Genomic DNA, 17289 nt, shown 5'->3' on the forward strand with positions numbered 1-17289 from the left:
TGTATATTGTGCTGGTTCCGAGAGTGGCTTTTTCTGCCACTATCCAATGCCTCGGATGGATGGATAAATAGCTGGAACGATTCTGGAATTGGTATCCATCATCGCCACCAAGAAGTGACAGAGTCCAGCAATTCTGCCTGCAAATCCACCTACCAACATGCAGTTGCCACCACATTGCGCAATTACTCTAAGGGAATACTATAATAATGTACAGTGAAGGATCAGCTTATTGGATGTGTTAGTGTGCTCAAATATAAGGTAACTTTTAATTGAATTCATGTACCTACCTTGATTTTTTCCCTATCACAACACCTCTCAGGTTCCTCTCCATTTAAAATATGATTACCGAGTGTCCTAGTTTGTGGGAAAAAATGAAAGCCTCAGAACATTAAATAATGTTGTTTGATCTTTGCTAAGAAGGGACTGTTGAGATTTACTGTGGATTAAGTGAAATTGTGGGAGGTAGTAAATGTAGTCTTGTGAAAGCCTCCCAGGGATGGAAAAAGTCTAATTTAAAGTTTTGTGTAGTTTCAAAGTCACCTATTTAATCATTTACTTGAAAATAGAAGACTGTGGTAATAAAGAAAATTTGCAGTTTCTTTTAAAGTTTAAAAGCTCTTAAAACTGAGGCTTATAAAGTGTTGCTTAGTTAATGATCATAGTGCTGCCTGTAGTATATTTTAAAAGGTGAGTCAGTTCTTGCAAATTTGTCAACATTATGTTTCACTGTAGTAAAAGTGGAAAACTGCAACAGTGGATAGTTATATATTCATGTTTGCTAAGTGTTTGTATCTCTTGTGTATTGGAAGTGCATATTAATAGTATAACAGGATCCACAGTTGGCCTATTGTGCTAATGCTGGGTAACAAGTAATGGGAAGACCACTATTTATGAAAACAATAATTTCTTTATTCAAAGATTGTGAGAAGCAACCTGTTAGTGGATTCCAATTAATTTTCATTTCAAATAGTAAAGTATCTAACTGAGAGAGACTTAACCTATGTCAAATTTATGATTCTGCAGTGACTGTTAATAGTAACGTTATAAAACTTATTCGGTTTGAATAAGCCATGAAAGTAATAGTGTGTTCTGTTATCTGTTATATTTATACAAATAGTCTGTCCTGCTCTGTCGGCTTCCAATCTTAACTGTGAACGTATGTATGTATCAGAGTTCATTACACTCGCGTGTGGCAAAATATAGGTTGTGTTTGTCTGTTGAAGTTACTCATACCTATTTTCTTAAACAAGAATGTTAATCATTCTCTTGCCTAATTAGGCTGGTGACCGTTTTCATTATTCTTTAAACAGTGTGGCTAGGTAAAACATTATTTGTTACTGTTAGAATAATTACGTAATTCTGACTTTCCCTTCCGATAAGCCACCTCCGTTAGGTACAATGCGGTCAATATAACAAAATTCCTCTCATAGGGTGGCACTGCTCTGCTTCTCCATACTATAATTACTAGAATAAGAATAATTTCTTTATACGAACTGCCTTAGGCTCTGAGGTTATGGTATAGTAGCAGCAGACAGGAGTGTTATACGTGGCTTTTCCGTGTCATGACTACTTTGTTCTGTTGGGGCATAGTACGTAATAAGCCAAACTTGGTATTTGATTAGGTGAGCTACGTAAATACAGCTGCAGTGTTATACACTGATTATCTGACACGCTATGCCATTACAAAAGCTGTGAAAACAGCCCAATCATTCAAGGTAGCCAAATTCATCGTGGAAGACATTGTATTAAAACACGGTGGCCCAAGGTCATTAATTACGGATCGAGGGAAGTTTTTCAATCGAATCTTACGACAGAGATAAACCGTCGGTGTAACATTACTCATCACATGACGACTGCCTACCATCCGCAAACTAACGGGCATACTGAACGCCTTAATAAGACCTTGGCCAACATGCTATCAATGTTCGCAATGTTGAGCAGAGCGCCTGGGATGAGGTGCTACCTTTCGTGACGTTTGCCTACAACGCCGCCAAACAAGACACCACAGGATTTACGCCATTTTTCCTGGTGCATGGGTGTGAAGCGACTACGACGATGGACACCGTGTTTCCGTTACATCCTTATGACGTGGACGACAACTATATCGGCCAGATGTTAACCAGAGCTAAGTAAGCTCGGCAGTTAGCTCGACTCCGCGCGCTGCAGGCTCAAGAAAACGATCGCCGAAGGTATGATGCGAGCCACCGCACTGTTGTCTACCAGTCTGGTGACCTTGTCTGGATTTTCACTCCTGTTCAGAACGTTGGTCTCTTTGAGAAGCTCCTCACGCGGTACTTTGGACCTTATAAGGTTGTAAGACAATTGTCTGATGTTACTTATGAAGTTGGTCCGCAGCTCGTGGTCGTGCGGTAGCGTTCTCGCTTCCCGCGTCCGGGTTCCCGGGTTCGATTCCCGGCGAGGTCAGGGATTTTCTCTGCCTCGTGATGACTGGGTGTTGTGTGATTTCCTTAGGTTAGTTAGGTTTAAGTAGTTCTAAGTTCTAGGGGACTGATGACCATAGATGTTAAGTCCCTTAGTGCTCAGAACCATTTGAACTTATGAAGTTGAAGATTTCGAACCCGACACAAGACGACAAAAGATCAGAGATACTGTCCACGTCCTATAAGGATCCTGCAACGCAGGGTTAATTTCTAAGCTCCAGCGACAGACAACAAGCGGAAAGGTGACGAAGAACGTAGCGGCAAATGAAGTTATAAGATCACCACCAGGGCGAAAATCAGCCATCGGGAGTCGGAGTATGCAGGACCGATGATTTGTTCCCCGAGTAGGACGACGTAACACCGAGACACTGTTGTCTTAATAAGGGAGTAATGTGACACCAGATGATGAGTGGCACCGAGGTGAAAGTTCCGTTTCAGCCGCGCTCGCGAGTGGCCGCTGTTTACTGCTGCACTTCCGTGTTTACATCGCTTTACTGGTGCTTCACCGAGTGCTGTCCGTCCGTTAATCTTCCTGTCCGTTCATATTCCTTGTGAGCTGATCGCTCTTTCTGGTCTTGCTGCTGCTAATTGGAATTTCGGTTGTTTAATCGAAATTGCGTCGCTGGATTAGCCATGGCTACAAACCTTAGGAAGAATACTCTAGTATTTGCTTTTGACAAGGAATCCCGTCCTGTTCAGCTGACATCCCAGGAAATAGATGACTGGATTACACGGGTAATTGGTCTCAGTTCTGAAACCGTCCATACCTGGCAACTGGATCAGGAAAAATACTGTGTTTTTGTGAAGTTAATCAGTGCTGAGACTGTTGATAAAGTTTTACGAAAGTGGGGCTATGAAGTACATTTTGTGCATAGAAATTGTTATAAAAGTAAGGTTTCTATCTATAGAGCGGACATTCATTACAAAACCGTTTGTGTCTACGGAGACGTTAAGTCAATTGCAAATGAAAGATGGTCGCCTAGCTTTAAACTGCAATGTTTCAACGGGGTCCGCTGTGTAGAGATGGACGTTAAGACAAATATTCTGTCTCACATCACTGTTTGTGGGCATAAGGCGCAAATTGTTTGAACAGGTCAGGAAGCTACATGTCATATATGTAACGAAACCGGCCACTTCAGACAGGAATGTCCGCGGCGAACTGTTGTTCTTAAAAGTAATTTGATACAGCGTCAGAAGCTTACCTTCAATGATCTGTTACCAAAGAATAGCCCGGATCAACTGCTTGAGGATGTTAACGCAGCGGGCCAAGCTGATGTCTCCTTTCACGATAACAGTCAATTTCCCCCGTTAACAACAGTGGGAAACCCTGTTACCACTACTCGTGAAACTGAAATGCAACTGAAAAAACGACCTCTGGAGATAACTGATAGTTGTTCAAAGGACGAGCTGTCTTGTCCCACTCTCACACTTCGCAAGCAAAAACAGTGCGATGAGGAGGCAGAGAAACCTGAAGGCAAAATGCGAATAGAAACTGATGAACAGAAAGATAATACACCTACGGTACCAGAAAATGAAGGGGGTGTAGTCAGCATTAATTTGCAAGAAACAACAGGTGCAGTAGCCGATTGCAAAGATCAGCAGCTACCTGTTAATAAACAAATTCAGGGAGAGGCTGCAAAATTGCAGTCTCCATTTGTTTCCCTCGATCAGAAAGTGAGTGAAATTAATAAAGAACGGGGAAGTGATGGAAAACTGAAATCCGGTCAAAACCTCAGGGCAGGCGTCTGCAACCGAAATTGCGAAAGCGTCTGCTGCTGCTCCAGATAAGCCGCGAAGTAAAATACCGACGCAACCAAATGAGAATGTAGCTCGTAACCAAGGGATTGATTCGTACCGTAGAGCATCTGGAGCTAATGCAAACGAAAACAAAATTAAGATCTTAAATCTCAGAGGTTTTGATAATATCAACGTCGAGTGGGCAAAATTAGTCCGACAACATAAAACACTTGGGATCACCCTGACAGCATGCCCTATGAAAATGACGACTTTAAATTGGAAAGTTGCAGCAGATAAAGTGCAAGGAGCAATTATAAAGAATTTAACTCGTTATATGAACCAAGTTCAAAGAACACAGTTTATCAACTAATGTATCCTTGCTAAAGCTTATTATACTGCCCAGTTGTTTCCAATACCGAGAATGATAGCGAGGAGAATAATGTCCAAAATCACCAACTTTTTTTGGAGAGGTGAAGTGTTTCCGAGTACCTGCTAAAGTAGCCACTGTACATCCTAAAAATTGTCGACTAGGATTAGTTGATATAACGGATAAGGCCTCTGCACTTTTTATCAAAAGGAAAGTTAATTTAATAAGAGACTCACGAGAAAGCATAATTAGCCAACTTTTCGAGATCATTAAACCTCGAAGCCTGCTTTCCCCGATTGATCAGGCAGTCACGACACTTAACATCGAGAGCCACAATGCGGGAACGAAAGAAAAGCGAAAGAGGGAACAAAATAGAACGACAGTTTCCAAACTTTGAGTGGACCGAGATTTGGAAAAATATTAGTTCTAATATGCTCACGTCTAATATATATATATATATATACATATATATATATATATATATATATATATATATATATATATGGCATCCGTCCATCCTTGAGGGATGATGGTGTAGCATGCTTGGTTCAGAGTCTGCAGCGTCTGCTGTGGCTAAAAAGTCCCACTCGAGAGTGGCAGTCCCTACTGCAGTTTGGACATGTGAAATTTGAGGGACTTCGAACAGAAGCCGCTGTGTCTCTTCGCTTTGTCCTCTTCCTGATTTGTTCCTGTGTGCGTTCGTCCTCTGAGAGCTTGACGCCGTTGCGCACAGTTACTCGCCACTTGACACAGTGTAACCTCCCCACAGAAATTTTTGAAAAATGACAATACTTAATGGAAATGGAGCTAAGCGTAACCTTCCCACAGAAAATTCGAAAGGACAATACTTAATGGAAACGGAGCCACAGCTAAGTGTAAACTCCCGCAAAATTATTAATGACAAAGACAATTAAGCAAAAGTTAGCAATCTGACCCAAGTATAAGTTCCCATAAAATAATGAAACATGATCCCATGACAATGAAAGTACAGTGTTAATCAAAACTCAATTTAACCGAAATGTCGGTCTTTGGCCCTGTGCAAAAATCAGAATTAATTTCTTACCTTAGTAAAACTGCATGTCAAAATTCTGCTCTTATTCTGCGCCACAGCTTGCAGCAGATGTATGGCAATAACTAAATTTTTTTTTTTTAAGTTAACTGAAAATTTTCTTTAAAGGAAATGGAAGGAATTCGAATCATTGTTTAGTTAAAAATTGCTTTGAAATCAGATTATTATTGCGGCGATTTGAAAATTAATTACAACGAATATAGATTAGATTATGTGATGAGCGCAAAGCTGCATGAATACTTATTTAATAAAATTATACCTCATCCTGAATCTCGACTATTGCTGTGCCGACGCCCGCCGACTGCTCTGGGCTACCACTACTCACAGACTCCTAGCACTACTGAGGACTGACTACTGCACACTGCTACTGACTGACTGCTCGCTACTGCGAGTCGAGCGCAACTGCTCTGGTCAGAGATTCTACAATGTCTCAGCATCGCTGCCGCACAACATACGTGTTTCATAACCCTCCACTGGGGGGGCAAAAATTTGGCAGCGATGGTGAGTCATTTGGACTTGCCATCGTAACAAATTTTTTCAACTAATTAACTTTTACAATTTACAAAATATTCACTTATAGTACAAAATGAGAGTACAAAACATATCAGAAAAATATACAAATTATTTGACAGATAACAAAGTGCATACGCACTGTAAGATTCTGTAGCTTTTTCAGAACAAAATCATGTTGACAAAGGACATGAGTGCACATGCACTGCAGTGGAGAATATATCAGCAAAAGACGAAATGTATATACAATGAATAACAAATGACATAAATCATAAAAGTATGCAGAATGAACACAAATCATATCGAAAATTGAGAAGAGTGCACAGGCACTGAAGTTCAGTTGAAAACATATTCACATAAGTGCACATGCAGTGAAAAATTTTTAAACATTTTTATAACAAATAAACGCAAGGGTAGAAAAATCATCAAATCACAAAAAGTATATAGATGACAAGAGTGCACACATACTGCACTTCAGAACAAATCAAAAAATGTCTTTAGTATAATGGCAAAAAATTCATGTCGACAGGTGAGATAAGTGTACTCGCACTGGAGTTCAATAAATCGAAAAAATGTATAGGCCATGAACATACATGGTGTTAGTTAAAAATGATTTTCGCTATTAGGATAGGAAAGGAAAGGATTGCATTATGGTTGTAGCACTTTAGTTTGCACACAGCTGCACTGAAAGTCCGTATCTTTCCACAGGGTCACAACACTAAGTGATACAATCTGCAGTTCCGTTCCCAGAAGTATTTATCAGCGTATCAAGACACTGAAACGTCGTAGTATTATTCCATGCTATCATTTGGCAGTACATCAGGTACACCAAACAGTGGGACCATAATAACGTCTTCTTCGCTTACGGTGGTGGACAGCATGTCGTGTCAACACCACGCTCTTAAGAGGCACACCAACGTAGAATTAGTGCAAAACCAAATATAGTGCTCCATGATTAGGAGGATGTATAGGACAAATGGATATTACAGTAATTCAGGGTAGTTAGCTCAGAAGTTGAAGGACATCAACTAACAGACAAGCCTTAATAGGTGATTACATAAGTCGTATGCGGCATACATAGCTCAGTTATTGAACATTTCTGTACCATGAATGTAATATTACAGAAAAATGTTCATTAATTAATTTACAGACAAGAGTGGCAATCAATGGCCATCAAGTATTGAGTATTACAAAACATTTTTCCTCATTCAAATGACATATTTACAAATAATTATTGGCACTCAGTGGCTAGCAATTATTGATTAGTACAAAACATTTATCATCATTCAGTATTATCGTGAGAAGTCATCATTGAAAAATAGGAGCTCATTAATGGCATAATTACTAACAAAACATTTAGTTACATTAATTATTGGCACTCAGTGGCCTAGCAACTTTTATCATCATTCAGTATTAATAGGAGAAGTCATCATTGAAAACAGTAGTTAATTAATGGCATAATTACTAACAAAACATTTAGTTACATTAATTATTGGCACTCAGTGGCCTAGCAACTTTTATCATCATTCAGTATTAATAGGAGAAGTCATCATTGAAAACAGTAGTTAATTAATGGCATAATTACTAACAAAACATTTAGTTACATTAATTATTGGCACTCAGTGGCCTAGCAACTTTTATCATCATTCAGTATTAATAGGAGAAGTCATCATTGAAAACAGTAGTTAATTAATGGCATAATTACTAACAAAACATTTAGTTACATTAATTATTGGCACTCAGTGGCCTATTATTAAAAACATGAAGTCAGAATTGAATACAGTAGCTAATTAATTACAATTAATACATAATTCATTAAGTGACACTAATTATTGGCACTCAGTGGCCATCAATTATCGAATTAACAAGTCATTATTAAAAATCAGTTAATTACAATCATAGCATTAAGAATCATGGGCATAATAAGTAGTCTCATTACAATAAGAAGTCATTATTCAAGTGACATACTATTCAGAGCTAATTAGTATTATGCAGAATTATCATAAACTAGTGACATTATATGGGACTGGTAATACATTTTGTTTTTTGTGCTAGCAATGCATTGCTTGCGTAATTATAAGGGAAAACAAAAAAAGAGAAAAAATTGCTTCTAGGTTGTTCCTATAAATGAAAAATGTGTAACGTCATTCGTCATGAGTCAGCTGTAGCAAGGTTGTGACACAAGGTATTATATGTGATCACGTTTGTAAATTATATACAAATGGGTAAAAAAAAAAAATTGCAAGTACTAGAACAGGTATAATAAGTAACAAGTTTAGTAAGTATCATGAAAAGCTTCTCCTGGAAAAAATACAAAATGGATTATTGAGCTGAAAGAAGAAACGCAGACTATGCTGAAAAGTAGTGAACTTCGAATTAACAGGTAGTGAAATGTGTATAAAAAATATGTGTTCCATAGCTGTCCTTTCCAAAACCTTCAGTCATCCTACTACGCAATATAACACCTGCTGTCAAAGTAAACTGCAACAAATACTTAAATAACTACATAGCATAAATACATAACTTCAACATTATCCTCATCTGTAAAGAAAAACTTCATTATTCATATCATCATAACTCCATCATTATCATCACCTGTAAACAAAAACTTCATTATTCATAGTACCATATTCTTCATCATTATTCTTCGTCAGCATTAATTATCATCTGCAAAAAATCACTTCATTATTCATCACACAACTATTCCTTATCCCTAGCATATTTCATCACTTAAAACTAAGATGTGTAGTTCTGTCTGACAGCTTGCATCAATCGCTTTGTATTCTGAAAGAAAAAATTAGTTAAGACTGCTATTCTGCGAAGTGTATAGTATATTCTTGTTAATGCTTGTTAATTCTGATCCATTTACTCGTCCTCATTAGTTTATTGCATCTTCTTTCGTTTATTCCGTAGGTGAAATTCCCATTTCTGTTTAATTTATTTCCTTAACGCATCATTTCTTTCTGAAATTGATGAACAAAGATTAATGTCTTGCATTTAAATCATATACCCATTAAATAGTGACTCGTTAATGGTGACTCAATTAAGCATACAGCATAACATGACAGAAAACGTAATATCTCAAAGCATAGACAGTGTTTAAAGGCAAAAAGTGTACAGAGAATATCATAATGCAGCAGCAAAAAAGGAAAATGTAAAACAGTCACGATGTTGAGATATCACAAGGCAAAATGTCAAAGTCAAATGGTGTGTGTTATACCTTAACTAGTTCACAATGCATATAAACAAAACATGAAAACATCGTACATACATAAGAAAGACAAAATGTGACATTCGTTGTGTTCAGCTTGTATGTTGTGTAGTTAATAGAGGCGATAATTAAAGACTTCAATGGAGAGAGAATTTGATAAAATTAATGCGTCATTACAGAGAATTGCATAATTATTCATAAAATGCGTAAGTTCATCTGGAAAATATGCACGGTCTAGTGTATAACGACCTGCTAACCTTACCTTGCCGGGCACTTGCCAAAAAAAAATACGATAATCATCAGTAATTAGTCATGTGAATATAATTGCATAAGTGGTCATAATATGTGTAAATGGCCTCATAACATGTTACATCGTAAAGTGGTTTCATTCTATAAAGGGTTTAATGTTTGACACATGATGGTTCCCCTTACTTTTCCTGGTTCTCAAAGTTTCGACGTGTACAACATTGGGATGAGGAATGCTGCGAATCCGATATGGACCTGCATATAGAAGTTCAAATTTACTGCACTTACCTTTTAATTTGCTGGATAAATAATGTGTACGTACTAATATCTTCTGTCCAACGTGAAAGTCTCGGCGTCTACAAACCTGTTTTTGCTGTCTTCTCCGGCGCTCTGCGGCACGTTTGATGTTGTTCAGCGCAATGTCAATTATTTCATGGTGTCGTAATCGACGAGATGTAGGAAATGTTACTAATTCTTTAATTTTGTTTGGTGGTTCAACGTTTTTCAGTATAACAGACGGAGATAGCATAGTGGATTCATTTGGAATGGAATTAATTACATCTTGGAATGAGTGTATGTGTGTGTCCCAATTAACATGTCTTTTGTGGCAGTATATTCTACACAGTTTACCAATTTCTTTCATTAATCGTTCACAAGGGTTCGAAGAAGCGTGGTACTTGGATATATAAATCGGAGAAATGTTTCTAGCTCGTAACATGCGTGTCCATATAGCAGAACGAAATTGTGATCCATTATCTGAAATTACTTTCATCACATGCCCTACATGAAATAGAAAATGCTTTACAAATGCTTTCGAAACAGTTTTAGCAGTAGCTTTGCGTAACGGAGTGAAAGTAACAAATTTTGAAGTGAGTTCAACAGCGACAAAGATGTAGCAAAAACCTCTGTTAGTTCTCGGAATTGGACCAAAAATATCTACTGCGCCCATATGTCTTCATTTAACAGGTACAATGGGATATAATGGAGGAATATGTGAAGTTGTGTCAGACTTAGCTTTCTGGCAAATTTTACATGACGCTAAAACTCGTCGTATACGTTTTTCCATGCTGGCAAAATAACAGTTCTGTCTCAGTATAAGAAAACATTTTCTAGCTCCATAATGTGCGTAGCTTAAATGAGTATACCAAATTAATTTGTTAACCAGTTCGTCAGGAATGCATAATAACCAATTGTTGCTGTCTGGATGAGAACGGCGAAACAGAATGTCATTGCGTACAGTGTAGTGGTTCCTAATCGTAACATTATTCTTATCTTGCCAAAGGTGTTTAATTTCTTTCCACACATTGTCTTTGCTTTGCTCTCGTGCTATATCCTGTAATGAAGATGAAATAAAATTTTCAAATGCGACTTGCTGAATGTACATGACGCTGAAATTTGCTTTGCAGAAGTTGGTTGTTACGTCTTGCTGATTGTTGCTGAGAGAACGCGAAAGTGCGTCTGCTATAACATTTTGTGTGCCGGGAATGTGAACAATCGTAAAATTAAATTCCTGTAAATAAAGTTTCCATCTGCTTAATCTATCGTGAGTGAATTTAGCTGAAAGTAAAAATTGTATAGCTCTGTGGTCTGTGTAAACGGTGGTGTGTCTACCATACAGAAAATGCCGAAATCTCGTAAAAGCCCATACAACACATAACGTTTCTAATTCAGTAACGGAATAATTTCGTTCAGCAGGTGACAAAATGCGGCTTGCAAATGCGATGTTTTTAATTACTGTAGAGCCATCTTCTTCAATTTCCTGAAAAATGTGTACGCCTAAAGCTGTGTTGGAACTGTCGGTGGCAATAGAAAAATTTCGAGTAAGATCTGGGTGCGATAAAAGTGGAGCATTCAACAAAGCATGTTTCAGGTTCACGAATTCAGAATGTGCTTGCTTATCCCAAGACCAAATAGTGTTTTTACCTGTTAATTGGCATAATCTAGGCGTGTCTAAAGCAGAATGATGAATAAATTTGCGAAAAAAGTTAATTAACCCCAAAAAGCTGCGTAATTGTTTCTTCGTTGTGGGAACAGTAATGTCACGTAGAGCTTGAAGTTTTTCTGGATCAGGCGCAATGCCTTCTGCTGAAATTACGTGTCCAAGAAATTTTATAGAAGTTTTACCAAAATGTGATTTACTGAGATTCACTGTAAGTCCTTGTGCATGAAAAGTTTGCAACAGTTGTTCAAGAATCAGATTGTGTTCAGACCAGTTAGCTTCTGCGATAAGAATGTCGTCTACGTACGTCGTAATTCTGTCTTTCAGTTCTGTCGGAAGTATTGTGTTCAAACCGCGAATAAAAGCTGCAGAGGAAATAGTTAAGCCGAATGGTAATTTGCAAAACTGATAGCAATCACCAAAACAGAGAAATGCTGTGTACTTTCTACAATTTGGATGAAGTTGAATTTGCCAAAATCCCGATTTCAAATCTAATGTAGAATAAATAGCTGTACCGTGAAATTTCTGTAGCAGTTCTTCCAGTGTCTGTGGTCGATCGGTTTCATTAATAATAATGTCATTAATGTGACGTGAATCAAGTACGAGGCGAAGTGAGCCATCTTTTTTCTTAACAATATGCAGCGGGTTTATGTACGGACTAACTGCTGGTTCTATAATTCCTTGATCGAGCATATCCTGCAACTCTTTTTTAACTTGTTCTCTATGAATATATGGAATCGGATAATGTTTTGCTTTAAATGTATCGTGCTGTTTCACTTGAAATTCATACATAAATCCGGACATAGTACCAGGAATGTTGTCAAAAACTGGAGCTTGCTGCAAAAGAATTTTGTGTAATTGCGTTCGTTCGTCATCTGTATTTGCACTGCTTTGTTTAACTTTGTCAGAAATCATCTGCATTACGTCGTAGTCAGTTTCGTCTGGAGTATTGTAGTTCTGTACGTACGTGTCTGTGAACAATGCGGAATTACAGTCTATGTTACGTGTTGCGGAGATGACCTCTGTGCGGTTAATTGTTTGTTCTTCCGCAGATAAAGAATGCTGAAACTCTAAAGCTAATTGTACATTTTCGTCCTTCAACATTAAATAAGAATTTTGAAAATCAACCACTGCGTCGTGTTGTACGAGAAAATTAGTACCTAAAATTACGTCTGTTGTCAATAAGGGAACAATCCAAAAATTTGAGTGAAATGTATGACCTCCAATACAAAATGATAAATGCGTCTGTAATTTAACGTCTACTCCTTTACTCGATACTGCTCCTTTCACTTTTGTTTTGCCTAAAGGTAATGTGGGATAGGTGTTCTCTTTGTTACACTCGTTAAAAGTTTCCTCATTTATAACTGACATAGGTGATCCGGAATCAATTACTGCTGAAAATTTCGATGAACCAATTTTAATTTCGATGACAGGATGTGAAATGGTTTTCTGAACAACTGGTTTTTCCTGCAAAAGAATGTCTCGGATATCGTCGAAAGTAATAACATTTTCGCGAACAACATTTTGCGTGTCTAAAGTAGTGCTTGTGTTATTGGAAGATGCGTCCTGTACAGTATCTAGTCAGATTCTATTCGACGTGTTACTATTATCAGGAGGATGGTGTGGCATTTCTACTATTTGAACAGTTCTATTACTTCTTCCAGACGTGTTACGCTCTGGATGATACCTACTGTCGGGTTCATTCATGAGAATAGGTTCTTGTGGATAATTTTGCTGTTGGTATGACCGACTGTTGTTAGATGTACGCTGAAAATTGTGCTCATCGTTTTTACGTCTGTCGTGATACTCATTCCTATACGGTGCATTGCGATAGGAATTGAAATACTGTCTTCTCTGTACGTAGTTATTTCCTTGCTGCCGTGCGTTACTATTTGTTGTATCAGGGACTATACGTGCACGCGGCGAAACATTAAAGCCTGGTTGACCTTGTGCATTCCATTGTTGGTTAGGCATGTTAACCGGTTGACTTTCATGCTGTTGTGGTGGAAAACGTCTATTGTTACCAAAATGTGATTCATGTTGCTCAAAATTTTGACGATATTGATAATTAGAATTTTGTCTGTTATTAAAGCTTTGGTGGTTTTCATTCCTAAAACGTCTGTTACTTTTCCTATTAAAATTACGTGTCTGATCATAATTGCTGTACGTCTGTTGGCCTTGGTTGTTATATGAAAAATTTTTGTTTACGAAAGAATAATCTGATTGCTGCACTTCTAAAAGCTGCAGCAGATCCCTGAATGCCGAAATATTTTCTTTTTGTTGACCTGTTAAAAGTGACACTCTTAATGACCGTGGTAATTTAGAGATACATAATTGAATGAGGGCGGATTCACTGTACGGTTCACTTAGGTACTGGTTCTGTTGCACCATGTGCTCAAAAAATTGCATCACACTCGGAAAATTGGAGTTCTCATAATTTGGTAAGCTAATTAACTGATCTTTAATTCCGCGCTGTGTCGTTTTTGACCAATACGCAGATAGAAACGCATTCTGAAACTCTTCCACTGAATAACATTGCCTCGCGATCGGCCTCATACGAGTTGCCGGTTCGCCTTCCAAAAAGCTGCAAATAAATTCAAGTTTATGCGTTACAGGCCAAGTCGGTGGAAAAGCAAAGCTAAATTGTTGTATCCAATCTAGCGGGTGAATCTGTGTTCTGTCGTTTTTAAACACTTTAAACTTTCTCACTGACAGAAAATGTTTGTAATCGAAATTGTCGTCTCTGTGTGATGAAACAGGTTCATGGTTGTAAGAGAATCTGTTGAACTGTGATTGTTCGGAATCTAAGTCCCGTACTCTCTGTAGATTACCCAAATTATACGCGTTGCGCGAGTCTGGCAAATGTTCGAAAAGTGGTGTCTGCTGTGCTGTGTTATTAACTGAAGTGTTTTTCATCTCTGTTACTTCTTGCTGTAAACTTGACAGTTTTCGACGCAATGTGTTATTAGACGAATCAATCTCATTAATTGTCTGCTGTAAATTTTGAAATTCCGGTGTTTGATTAAATGCAACCGGTGAAGTATCGTCTGATTTATTGTCATTAGTAGTTTCGATGACGTCAATACGACTGGCCAATTCATCACATTTTTCAGTCAGTATTTTTACCTGATCATCGGTTTTAGTGTCATTGGCATTAATCTGGTTTTGCAATTTACGTGTAGTTTCGTTCAGTTTTTTAACATCAGCTTTCACGACATCGGAATCCTGTGTTAGTTCTAATTGTTCGAGTCTGTCGGTCACTGTTTGAAAATCTGTTATGTATGTGTCTGTTTTCGATTTCAGATCAGAAATTTCGTCACGTAATTCTGTGTTTGACTGTTCGATGGTATTAATTTTGTCCGAAACTGTGGCAATATTATTGTCTACATACGTTTTTGCCTTCGCAAACATTTTACGTTTGTCTTCTTGTCTCTGTGCAGTGATTGCTTCCATTACCTGGCGTTTTACTTTATTTTGATCATCAATAAATTTACGAAAACGCGTATTACTGTTTTCTATGTGAAGACTAAGACGTTCGTTAATTTGAGTGTTCTGTTGTTTGAATTTCGCGTCAATCTTTTCATCCATTGTGCGCGAAAGTTCTACTGTCATTGCTTTAAACTCGTCGCGTAATTGTGTAGCTTTTTCAGAGCATTGTTTAGCGACTGTACTGATTTCCGCTCTAAGTGTTTCTGTTGCAGCTGTTTGCAATTCCCTTAATTCCTGAGCAACAGACTTAATTTCTTCGCTACTTTTTTTTGAACAAGCCTCGATTTCCTCGCGTAACTGTACCTTAGTGTCATGACATTGCGCGGCAACGGCTCTAATTTGTTCACTAAGTTTGTCTTGTTTGTCATTCTGTTGTTTGAAATTCTCTTTAAATTGTTTGTTATCTTCACTATTTTGTAGCAATATTGCCATAATTTGTTCCAAGGTAACATTACCTACTCCAGTCTCTGTACTGTTTGTCGGTGTATTTGCAATTGTCGCGTTTTCTGTAACCAATTGGTTATTCTGAGATTCACAAAAAGGTTTGTCAGTCGGATGTGTACTGTCAGACATTATTTCGGAATTAAATAAATCCGGCGTACTTTGTGTATCCTGTTCATTTTCATTAGACAAATTTGTCTGTACGTTACTTGAATTTTCCAAATCGGGTGTGTTAAGCTGGGCAACGCTCATTCCAACAGAACGCCCCGCGTCATCAATTGTCGTCAAATTAACAGAGGAGACAATTGAGTTCTCTTGTTCATCATTCAGGTAAAAGTCGTCATTCGCGATTGGAACGCACTGACTGTTAGTGAACACAGCATTGTCATCATTACACTGCGTGTCACTAGTACTATTGGTCACGTTGTTTAGGTCGGTAACTTCATTCATAATGCCTCGCGATACACTATTCACTGTCTTTCGCGGCATTTTTACAATAGTCACAATTAATCACAAAACAAATAAACACAATGCAAAATCAATACACAAATACAACAGAGCAACGAATTGCCGATGATCTGAGGAAAGAAAGTCACAAATTAGTAAAAGCGTTGCGCCAAATTATAATTATATTTAAGCAAATAAGAGCAGATATCTGACTGTTTTTCAAAAGATTCTCAACGAAATACGATCCTGGCAGGGTCGCCAAGTGTAACCTCCCCACAGAAATTTTTGAAAAATGACAATACTTAATGGAAATGGAGCTAAGCGTAACCTTCCCACAGAAAATTCGAAAGGACAATACTTAATGGAAACGGAGCCACAGCTAAGTGTAAACTCCCGCAAAATTATTAATGACAAAGACAATTAAGCAAAAGTTAGCAATCTGACCCAAGTATAAGTTCCCATAAAATAATGAAACATGATCCCATGACAATGAAAGTACAGTGTTAATCAAAACTCAATTTAACCGAAATGTCGGTCTTTGGCCCTGTGCAAAAATCAGAATTAATTTCTTACCTTAGTAAAACTGCATGTCAAAATTCTGCTCTTATTCTGCGCCACAGCTTGCAGCAGATGTATGGCAATAACTAAATTTTTTTTTTGAAGTTAACTGAAAATTTTCTTTAAAGGAAATGGAAGGAATTCGAATCATTGTTTAGTTAAAAATTGCTTTGAAATCAGATTATTATTGCGGCGATTTGAAAATTAATTACAACGAATATAGATTAGATTATGTGATGAGCGCAAAGCTGCATGAATACTTATTTAATAAAATTATACCTCATCCTGAATCTCGACCATTGCTGTGCCGACGCCCGCCGACTGCTCTGGGCTACCACTACTCACAGACTCCTAGCACTACTGAGGACTGACTACTGCACACTGCTACTGACTGACTGCTCGCTACTGCGAGTCGAGCGCAACTGCTCTGGTCAGAGATTCTACAATGTCTCAGCATCGCTGCCGCACAACATACGTGTTTCAACAGTCATCTGCAATGCTTTCCCAGCGGCTTGGATTGATTCTGGTCTTGGTCAGGTCTCTCTTGCAGACATCCTTGAAACGAAGATGCGGTCGTCCCACTGGCCTCACACCTTCCTGAAGTTCGCCGTACAGCAGCTGTTTCGGTATCCGCTCAGGATCCATGCGCCTGACATGTCCCAACCATCTTAGACGTCGATGACTCAGGAGTGCAAAGATGCTGGTTGTGCTTGCACGATGAAAGACTTCGGTGTTGGGTACTCTATCTCTCCAAGAGTTCTGAAGGATCGTCCGGAGACAGCGGAGATGGAAGCTGTTGAGTCGAGATTCATGCCTAGAAAGAGTTGTCCATGT

The sequence above is a fragment of the Schistocerca nitens genome, chromosome 4 (genome assembly GCF_023898315.1).
Source record: "Schistocerca nitens isolate TAMUIC-IGC-003100 chromosome 4, iqSchNite1.1, whole genome shotgun sequence".
NCBI lineage: Eukaryota > Metazoa > Arthropoda > Insecta > Orthoptera > Acrididae > Schistocerca > Schistocerca nitens.